Source organism: Lucilia sericata, unplaced genomic scaffold (assembly GCF_015586225.1).
Source record: "Lucilia sericata isolate MDLA Ls3-8-SP2 unplaced genomic scaffold, ASM1558622v1 Contig000115F_arrow, whole genome shotgun sequence".
In the NCBI taxonomy this organism is placed as follows: Eukaryota; Metazoa; Arthropoda; class Insecta; order Diptera; family Calliphoridae; genus Lucilia; species Lucilia sericata.
Genome location: NW_023994147.1, coordinates 614719 through 626488, shown reverse-complemented (window position 1 = coordinate 626488; position 11770 = coordinate 614719). Strand labels below are relative to the sequence as shown.

The following is an 11770-nucleotide window of genomic DNA, read 5'->3' as shown; positions in this document are numbered from 1 at the left end:
CTGATTTAGGTTTTTCAATACTACCTTTTATAAATTTATTTCAAATGTTGCTATTTTGGGTGTATTGTATAGATAGCAACAATGAAAAGCCCGTCCCTTGTCAACACTATTCACAATACATACATTATTTCTTTGTATTTTTTAAACCCGAAACTTTTCAATATCAGCAATGTATTTATCAAATTGTATGCATCTAAATGAAAATTCTCAAAAAAAAAAGAAAATATGATAAAAAACCAATTCAAACTTAAACTTGGTGACATTTATGACTCATATTAGAAAGAAAGAGACTAAGAGTTTTTTGGTTGGTATTACAGGATAACATATACAAGTTGTTAATGTTGCACTGGGTATACCTTAACTTGGCCAATAAGCATATTTAATTTATTACTTTTAGACAACATTTATTGTTTGTTTGTTTGGCTTTAATGTTGCGCCATTTAAGCCACTAAAATACATTAATACATTGTTTAGTTACCTTTTAATGAAAATTTATAAAAAAGGATACCTTAATAATGATTATGATAATAATAACAAAAACGAAAACAACAGCAAATATCAAATACCACTAGCTAGCAGGTTAACCCAGAAGAAAACATATTTTTTTAAATAAAAAAAGTGAAAATTGTAGTCAAATACTCGTAAATTGTGTATGAGTCTTATTTATTGTACTCGTATGTTTTCTTGTATTTTTTTTCCAACTTAGAGAAGGGAGTTTTTTTCTCTGCATTTTTTGTTGTTGATAAGTTTTCATTTATTTACATTTCCAAGAAAAGGAACCACAACATTTCTTGGCGGTTTGACGTGGGTGTGGGTAGCACTGGAGCTGGTGGTAGTCAGTGTATTTGTTTTTATAGCAACGCAAAAAAAAAAAAAAATAGAAATTCTCCATGCATAAAATGTTGGTGAGTGCTTTTATCCAAATTAATAGAGACTTCAATAAAAAATGTAAAAAAATACGAGAAAAAAGTGGTGCCTTATAATAAAAAGTCAGTCGCTTAAACGTCACCCCTCACAAAGATAACACAAAAAATTAGATATGTTTAATGCGACTTGTATTTACTCTATACAAAAGTAGATAACAAGCTTAGTTGTGTTAATTAAATGGTTTCTTTTTAATCTTCAAACTAGTATTAGTTCCGTGACTTAAACACATATGGGGTTCTTTTTTACCTTTATCTGCAAATTATCTAGAAAAACGTAGTTAATGGGTTTTACTACAAAACTGCATTTACATTGTATTAAGCATCAGGAATATTAAATTTGCCCTATTGTACTTATACGATATATAAAGTATTTTTCTACATCGAGACATTATATTCAAAAAGTGCTAGCTCTATTTATTTAATCCATCAACTAGTCAATAAATTATATTATAGAATAGTCCATAAACTAGTACATAAACAGTCCATAGAATGGCAAATAGATTAATCAATAGAATATTCTCTAGACTAGTCCACAGACTAGTCTAGACATTGGGATATAATTTAGAATAGGCTTAAGATTATACCAAAGACTAATAAATCTACTAGCGCAAGTATTAATTAATAGACTAATTTTTAGATTGGCTAATCAATAACTGTATTAGAACAGTCAATATACCTAATAATATTAGCAGACTATTCCATAGAATACTTAATAGTCTAGTCCATAGACTAATCAGTAGACTAGTCAATAAACTAGATCATACACTAGTTGATATATTAGCCATAAATTTCTTAGACTGATTCATAGACTAGTCCTCATGGTAGTCAATAGACTTGACCATAGATTGCTTTTTCTACTAGAGCTTAGGCTAGACATTAAACTGGCCAATAGTGTAGTCTAAGGATTACCTCTAGCCTAGTCCAAACATAAATCTAGTCTTTGTAATGACCAAAAGACTCCTTAGACTAATGATTAGGCTAATAAAATAGTCATACACCATAAAATTTTCTAGTCTTCTCATGATCCACTGAAGACATTCCTCAACCATATCACAGTGCACTGTTGATTCGATAAAAGCACCTGGAGACATATTTTGTAGTCCGAAATACCCAGCCAATACATGAGAATCCCTGTATGTCGATATAATCTGACAAAGGAAGTTGGAATTTCCGAGTAAAGGCATGCTCAATCAGTACTAGTCCCCAATCGGGCGAAGGAGCTTTGCGAAATTTTACCAATTTATATCAATCCTATTTTAAGATCATAAAGAACATTCCACGGAATGACAAGCAACTGCTGAATGTCAACCTGACAAATCCCTTACTTATAATGGCGCCCTTTGAGGTAAAGAGTAAATGATACTCCAAGAGTTCAGGAATCCGACATAAGTTGCTATGTCACATCAGCCCATGACACCTGTTGAGATGGCAACAGTACCCGAGAGACAATCTAGACATATACTATATTTGAATATGTCAGACCTTAAACAAACATTATATCGCCGCGAATATAGGTTTAAACAACAACCACTACGTAGATCCCGAAGTAACCTTAATCAATCGACCAACCAGGACAAGGGGTTGCTGCTGGCCACCCAGTAGTATCAGATTTTCTGGTTAGAAGGCCGAGGATATATTTGATAATCACCATTTTATAGTCCCGACAGACTATAGGCAATAATAGCTCTTTTCCCCGGGGTTACAATAACACCAAGATGTAGATTTCATAAAGTTCCAACGTTTAGTTATAAGACTATTCACCAGACTGGTTTATAGAATAGTTATAAAATATTCCATAGATTAGAAACTAGATATGAACTACCCTAGCCTATAAAATAGTCAATAGTGTAGTCCATAGACTACTAGTCCGTAAACTAGTCAATAGATTGCCAAGTTGTACCCATATCCATTTATGGTCGATCCAGCTTTCAAGCTCAGAAGATTTGCAATAATAAATAAATTACAAACATAATGATGAACTATGTAAGGTTATCTGTAAGTTTGTAGTCTCCATTTCCATTGAAGGGTATACATAAATTTGTAGTAATATTTTTTTTCTTTTACTTTTTATCTATGTAGTCCTTAATTTGACCACCCTTATCTACAAAGTGAAAAAAAAGTCCTTTTGTGCATGTAACGAACTGCATGACAAACATTTACTGCCAATTCACACATAAGTAATAAATAAAAAACTGCATTAGTCTGACTATTAACAGCCTTCTAACATGTAAGGAGAAAAAGTGGCCCTTAAGTTGTGTTGTCCGACACCCCCTCACTTTAATGTAATCTAAAATATCAGCTGTTTATTTAGTTGTTTGAATTATTGTTGTTTTTGTATCGACAATAAAGAACTCGTAAAAATTGAAATGAAAACAAACAATAAAAAAAGTAAACAAGAGAAAAAAAAAAAAAAACAACAAATGATTTAGTAAAGTAGCCATTGAACGATTGGAAGAATGAATGAATGAACAAATAACTGAATGCATACTAATATTACCCATACTAGTCGTAAATATGGAAATTTTCTATATGTTTGTATGAACTTTATATTAGAAAAAGTACATTTCATATTCTTTGTTTAACTCTAAGTCCGCCTGCAGGTCCGTCCATTTGTAAATTATTACGACGCTCATGATGATGTTGCTATTGCTGTTGTTGTTGTTGATGGTGATGATGGCAAATTGTTGATGACTAAATTTCTTTGAAATAAATTTTAACGATATTGTTAACGGTTCTTTGAATTTCTAAACCAAGTAATAAGGACGAGCCGTTGCTTAGTGGTGGTGGTGGTGTTTCCTTACATTGTATCCTTCAAATTTATATGTAGGTTTTCCTTACGCTTTTATTATTATTTTTCTCTTTTTATGATTCTATACATAGGAGTAATAAAACCATTAAATTTTATTGACAATTTTTATAAAGTTATTAAGAAATTCTATGGATTTTTATTTTCTTTTGTTCGAAATTGTTTTTAAATGTTTTGTAAAGTTTTTTTTCTTTTTGTATGGTCACGGTGGCTTAAATTTTTTTCACACCCTAATTGTTTTTAAGTAATTCGTGCTTATGCATTTGGAAATGAACAAAAATTTTACATAGTGTAATTATTGTTAAGTAAATGATTTGAAAATATTTATTTATTTAATAATTTTTGTATGTTCTCTAAACGTAAATGGACATTTAATTAATTATAGATTTTTTTAATCATTAATAGGTACTTACATAAGTAGGTTAATCACAGAGAAAAGAGTCGAGTATATGAAAGTTTTATAGTTTTTAAAATTTAATGGAATGGGCCGATTTGGATTATACATAAGTCATGTAATTATAATCTAAAGCTAATTATTAATTAATTAAAGCACTTAACATATTTAGAAAGGTAGTAGTTATTTTAAAGTAATTATAATTTGAATGTAAACCGATTTTTGAACAATCGGCTTTTGTCGAAAAATGCCAACTATTTTGTCCCAATTATGTCGAAAAGTCTTGTAAGAAAATGTCTAATAATCGATTTTTAACATAAAAGTCGAAATAAGTCGGAAAAACTCAAAAACATTAGTATTACCACTACCATACCTATCCAATTTTTCCAGATATCGTGTGATGAAGTTTGTCATATTTAATCTGAGAGTCCAATCTTTCGACTTCAAAATAAGGGTTTAACCATTCTTATTTTTCGAGATATCTTAACGTTTAGAATCAACATCAACGAACTACATCTCAGCAAAGACAAGCGATTTTTAAATAATTCAAAAAGTATTTTTATGAGAAAATTTTATTTTCCTAGCTTTAGGTTCAGATATCTCGAAAAAGAAAGAAAATATTACAGAAATTGAATTATAATTTTAAAGTCGATAGATTGGATTTTCAGATGTCATAATAAATTTTATAAATAAAGATGACTTCGCGCTGTTATAACCTATAACCTGATTTGATGGTCATATTCGGATTCAGCGCTGCTCAATTCTTTAGAGAAGTATGTAGACTCTATGCTCAGGAATAAAAATCACACTGTAATAGAAAAAACTACAAACAACATTCACTATTTTGTCTGACATTTTCCTTCTAACTGCCTTCAATACATAACTTATTTAACTATTAAGTAAGTATATAGTTTAAAGTGCTTAACAGTGGGCGAGAGAAATTCTAACCATTAATGCTATTTCCTCCCATTACCGCCCATTCAAATGTACATCGCCCATTTACTATTAGACTGGCATAATTTTGTTTCTAGATAAACGGTACTTTAATAAATCAAATATTAATATTAGACTTATTTTAGAGTAGATTTTTCATTTAAAACTTGATATTTACAACAATATTGTCACAAACAAATATAATAAGCATTTTCCAAAATAGATAAAACTATATTGAATATTATAGAATAGAGCATAGGACTCAGTTTAAAAAGATCCAACTTTTGAGTTATGTTAGTCTTGTAGTAAATGAGAAACATTAACATTATATTATTTATTTATTAGCTTATGACGTACTAATCAACATTAATATTGTATTATATTCATTATTAGTATAGTTTTCATTGTTAAATTGCAACTTAAGTCAATTCATATAAATCAGATTACTTTTAATAAGCCTTTCTCGTAACATTAACAAACTTAACATTTTCTACGAAATTACAACTGACATCCTTACGGAGTTGAATTTCGAAACTGAAATTAAAAGTTCTTTTAATCTCATTTAAACATATATCCCAACGAAGGCTTAATAGTACCTGATATTTTGCGGATAAATTTAAAGAAAGGAAGGAAGAAATATAAAATGAAAAGATGAACAGAGACACACACATTTACGAAAAAACTGCCATGTATACATAAGAAATAAATTAACATTTTAATAAAATTTAATTAAAGCATTTTAACATGTCCTTTTTTGTGCACACAATCAAGAATATACATGTGTATGTATATGTGTATGTATATGTGTATGTATATAGTATTCTTTTGATAAGCTGCTGAGGATATGGTTGAAAAAACACGACACAACCACAAGTAAATGTAGCATTTCCGTTAATACATACAAACACACCAAGTCACATCAACATTAAAGCAAACGACCATATATAAGGACAGGGATCAGTTAAAATGGTGACAGTCAACATTTACCAAGAATTTCTTTTAATATCCCTACTGACACTATCTTAAATAACAAATTGTATGGGATATAAAATATGTATTCGAAAAGATTCAGTACAATTACTCAAATTGAAAAATAAGTCAAGTGTTTATATAACTTTTTGTGCTTTAGGTTAAAAGTGCAATTGTATTAACTCATTCCAGTCCTAAGCAAAAAATAAAGCAAGAAAAAATAATATTAAAAAATAAAAGTGAAATAGAAAATTAAGAAAAAAAAAATAGGAAACCCCTTAAAAAAAGACTTTCAACAATTTGCATACATTTCAGACTGATGTGTATGGAACTCAACAAACGGACAAAGCAAAAAAACTACAACAAAAAGTATGTATAAAAAAGAACCTACTAAAAAGTGCTAGACCATAACCAAAAACAAGAGAGAAAAAGTGGAATCATATGGACTACTTAAATACATAAACACACATACATACAAATATACATACATATGTATGTATTAGAATATATGTTTATCTAATATGCAACTCCCAGTAGGTTTAAAAGAACTCAGATTTCCATAGATTATTCAAAAGATGTGTCTTCGTAGATAGCTAGTTCGTTAAATAAATAGATAGATAGATAGATAGATAGATAGATAGATAGATAGATAGATAGATAGATAGATAGATAGATAGATAGATAGATAGATAGATAGATATATATATAGATAGATAGATAGATAGATAGATAGATAGATAGATAGATAGATAGATAGATAGATAGATAGATAGATAGATAGATAGATAGATAGATAGATAGATAGATAGATAGATAGATAGATAGATAGATAGATAGATAGATAGATAGATAGATAGATAGATAGATAGATAGATAGATAGATAGATAGATAGATAGATAGATAGATAGATAGATAGATAGATAGATAGATAGATAGATAGATAGATAGAATAGATAGATAGATAGATAGATAGATAGATAGATAGAGATAGATAGATAGATAGATAGATAGATAGATAGATAGATAGATAGATAGATAGATAGATAGATAGATAGATAGATAGATAGATAGATAGATAGATAGATAGATAGATAGGTAGACGATAGATAGATAGATAGATAGATAGATAGATAGATAGATAGATAGATAGATAGATAGATAGATAGATAGATAGATAGATAGATAGATAGATAGATAGATAGATAGATAGATAGATAGATAGATAGATAGATAGATAGATAGATAGATAGATAGATAGATAGATAGATAGATAGATAGATAGATAGATAGATAGATAGATAGATAGATAGAGATAGATAGATAGATAGATAGATAGATAGATAGATAGATAGATAGATAGATAGATAGATAGATAGATAGACAGATAGATAGATAGATAGATATTTACTTTGCCTCAGTAAGTACTTATTTATCTTGCTAAAAGTAATCTATTGCAGATTCACTTAAGTTTAATTAATATTTATATAACTTATTAAGTATCCAAGATTAGCTCTTACTGACAAATAAGACCACTAATTCGGAACAGCCCCACGATCTGCGAGGTCTATTTATATGACTATCTGTGTTTTTGTATTAAAAAAATATATAAAGGAATATCAACAATAAAGCGGTTAGAGAAGATAAACTAAAGGATTTTTACACATTCTCAAACATATTCATATTGTATGTTTATTATGTAAATGTATTAGTAGTTGGGCTCGATTTCTCGCCAAAATGTAAAAAAAGCATGGAAAAGACCTAAACTGAACATGTATTACAATAGATTTTTCAATTAACTTGAAAAGCGGTCTACTTTTATACAAACACATGTATTTCTATAAGTACATGACCATACAGTCGACTTTATTTTACTTTAAAGGACTCACACTTTGTTATTATGATGTGAATGTTTGTGGAAAACTTTGTGTTGTGTATACTATAGTTCCTAAAGGTTTTACAATATTAATATTTCCTCTTTATATTTCTAGATCTGTTGTAGTAGGTGAGGGATTTTTCAAAGAAAGTATTTATTTCATTTCATTTTCTATGAGGGCGTTTGCTAACTAAAGGTTTTCAGAAAATGTCTATATATGATGTTATACAGCTGTGTGTGTATGTGTGTCCGTAAAAAAAACGTGTAAAAAGGTGTCAAATGTTGTTTGTTACAAAAGTATATTAACTCGTAATCCAATATCTTTTTACAGGGTGAGTTAACAATATTTTTCAGGCTAAAGTTTAACTAATATTTTGAGATGTTTTTAATATTTGAATAACTTTATTATATGTAGAGATGACAGATTAATGATGTTGTAGCTAAGACTTAAATAAATAATATTTCTTTGTAATTTTATAACATATAATTTATATAAATAAACAAAGGCTATTCAAAAGAAAGTGTAAGAGTATATGTTGCGGTATGTATGTTCACAATAACAAAAATGTTTGTGAATATACGTGACCACTCAGAAAAATTACATTATGATCAAAGAAAACCAATATTTATTTTATTAACACATAGTACATGTCATAGTTTTGAAGATACACAGAAAAAAATTACAAATTTTATTAAGTAATTACATAAATATGTTAAGGATCAATTGACTTTGTTAACAATTTTTTTATTAAAATGTTTGTAAATTGGTCATATTTACAATTTTCCTAAGTTGTCTCAAAATTCATAATAAAAGAAATAGAAAATACAATTGTCAAAAAGTTTTAATTTAAAAAAAATTTAAAATAATCTAAAATTCAAAAAGGAAATTCCGCATGCAAGATATGAACTAGATGAATAAAAGCAATCTCTAAGGTATGTAGAGTGGTCAAAATACATATTAATTTTTAAATCATAAATAATTTTACCACTTTTAGATTTTTATTTGGAAGAATAACCACCAGTCAGTTCCATAACTCCGCGGAACAAAATGATTTGATTTATGCTTAAACATCGTTGGAAAATATTTCTAAATTGAGTGCTGTGTTGCCTGAGTTTGTTAAAAAGAAATTTATGGATAAAGTGTGTGAGCCTGGCTTGCTAGTGCAGAAGCCAGCAATCTACCAAAAGCGACACGTCATCGATCTCCATAATACAACAGCAACACTATATAACCTTCCAAGAAAGAAAGTAACATCGATTCATAAACATTACTCTTTAGCAACATTAATTTTCATGTTCCTGAAGTGGAGACATCCAAGGAAAAACCAATTGCTGTAAATTTAATTTAAAATCCTTTTCTAACTTTTATCTTAAAGCGTTTTTAATATCTCTCATTTCTGTAGGGAGTGACGGGATTAACAGGAGGCAAAGAACCTACAGCGCAGGATTGGCTTAAATTATGAAACTTTTCTATGTTAAGGTAAAAATCAATTTGACATTAATACATGTTTACATCTCCTCCCCGTATTCGAACTAAGAAAAATTTATTTTGTGGCCATTTTAGAAAATTTCAATGAACGGCAGCAAAGGTTCGTATTCATCTGCCTTGGTTAAATCGTGGTAGCAAAGACGAAGTCTTTAAAGAGAGAATTCACCAAGTACCATGTAATAGAGAGAAGGAACATGGACCAGTGGTCTGGGGGAAGTGGTACAAGATTAATATATAATGTAGTTAATCAGTGAATATATATTTTCGATTATTATATAGAATATTACACAGTACATTATAAAGATAAACTTAAAATTTTAATTATTGTCCATTGTTTCAAACTGTATATTTTGACGAAATAAATTGAATATATTTTTTTATAAAAACCAAATTAAAAATGCATTCTTTCATTATTGCTGATAACAATAGAAATATTTAATACAAGAAATTTAATTTTTAAAACATTATTATGGATAGTTAATAAAATAATTTTTCAATATTACAAACTGGTTGTTGAAAAAATTTTTGGAGTATTAACAATTTTAAGTAGCAATTTTTATTTTTGTATTTACAAAAACGATTGTTGGTGCCTTTTCAATTAATAAATTAATTGTATTGTCAAATTTCGTATTTAATATGACAATTGATTTGTCGTAATTTTTTTCTGTGTATACATAGGTTTTAGAAAACTTTATAATTAGATACGATATTATTTAAGATTTACTAGAAATAGCTTTTACGTTATTTCATATCAAATATTTGATAAGTGTGATGAATGAAGATAAGTGGCTATGAATGAAAAAAAAAAAAAAAAATATTAAAAAAAAATTTTTAATTTCTTTTTAGATTTTTATAAGGAGAATAATTTAAAGATGAATGAAGAAATCTAACAATAAAATTCAATGTAATATTAAGCGTTTAACATAAAAAGTAGATTCTGGGTTCTTTTTAATAAATCTCACAGACCAACAACACTGAATCAGAATCTGGCCTTAGAATTTCTCAATCTCATTACACTTTCGAGATATCGTGTCATAAGTATTGTAAAATCCATTTTTGACCATATTTAAGACGTAAAAACAGTACGAAGATACCACTATTTTCACAATCATGTGGAAGTCCAACTTCTTGGCTTAAAAATGAAGATTTAACCTTTCTTTTCTACTTCGAGATCTGAGGCCAGGTTCGGAAACAACGCAGCACAATTAATTAGAAAAGTATACTTTGGTCTTTCGATAAATTACACAGGTCGACAAAATTTGAAAAAAGTCGAGACACTGAAACCATACTTGTCTAAAGTATTGAGCTGCGCTGAATACGAATATTTACTTTCTTTTTCGAGACATATTCACCTAAAGCTTGAAAACTCATGGTTTTCGAAATATTCATGGTTTTTATACCCTACACTACTATAGTGCGGAAAGTAATTATGGTTTGAAAATATGTATTGTTAATATCTAAAAAAAAAATTGGATCCACAACTACCTCAGTATGTTCCAATCGACTCAATATCACTTTGTGATTCGATTTGACGATGTCTGTCCATCCGTCGGCTTCAATGGACGATATCTCAGCAATTACAACAGATTTTTAAGCAATTTAAAAACTTTTATAGAAAAAAAATCTGAAAAAAATTAATATAAAAACGAAATGTACGAAAAATTCAGTTTTTGTCAATTTATTGTTGTATCAAGCTTTAGGTGAAGATATCTTGAAGATGTTAAGATGTCATTTTAAAGCTGACTTTCATACAAAATTGTATAAATAAAGTTGTCTTGGTGCCGTTATAAAGTCTCAAAAAGGGCTAAAATAGGTGACTTTTTCAAATTCGCCAGATATCACATCTGGGTTTCAAGATTTCGATGGAATTTCAGATGGACTTTCGTAAAACATTTTATAAATAGAGTTGTCTTGGTGCCATTATAACGTCTCAAAAAGGGCAAAAAAGGTGTTTTTTTTTAATCGACAGATATCACATATGTTATTTGGGATTCAGCGAAGCTCAGTCCTTTGGAATAGTATACATTGGTCTATGGGTTAGGTAGGTAGGTAGATTGATAGGAGGATGTATACTACATCAAATCCGAAGAAATACACCTAGGCCACTATCGGGCCTGTTGTGCGCTCCTTATCATAAAAAAAGGAACTGAATGAATTATTTTTCAGTGTTCATAAACTCAGTTTCCTGAACGTAATTCCTAAGAATTTTCCCATCAGTGTTAGTCAGGAATGTTATTTCCGGAATAACATCACTTTCAAGATAATTGGATCTAACTTTGACGAATGCCTGGCATTGGCAAAGAAAGTGCTCCAGAGTTTCACTGTCCTTTCCACATGCTCTACATTCTTCTGAATCCGCACGTCCAATTTTGCATAGAT

The 11770-nt window shown here is 28.9% G+C and overlaps 1 long non-coding RNA gene across 1 annotated transcript; it reads left to right on the top strand.

Moving 5' to 3' along the window:
* The first annotated feature begins 8674 nt into the window (after positions 1–8674).
* Positions 8675–9782, top strand: LOC119600486. The gene is made up of 4 exons (XR_005231146.1): positions 8675–8835; positions 8898–9236; positions 9306–9382; positions 9467–9782. It is a non-coding gene; the product is annotated as an uncharacterized LOC119600486 (long non-coding RNA).
* Positions 9783–11770: the final 1988 nt, after the last annotated feature.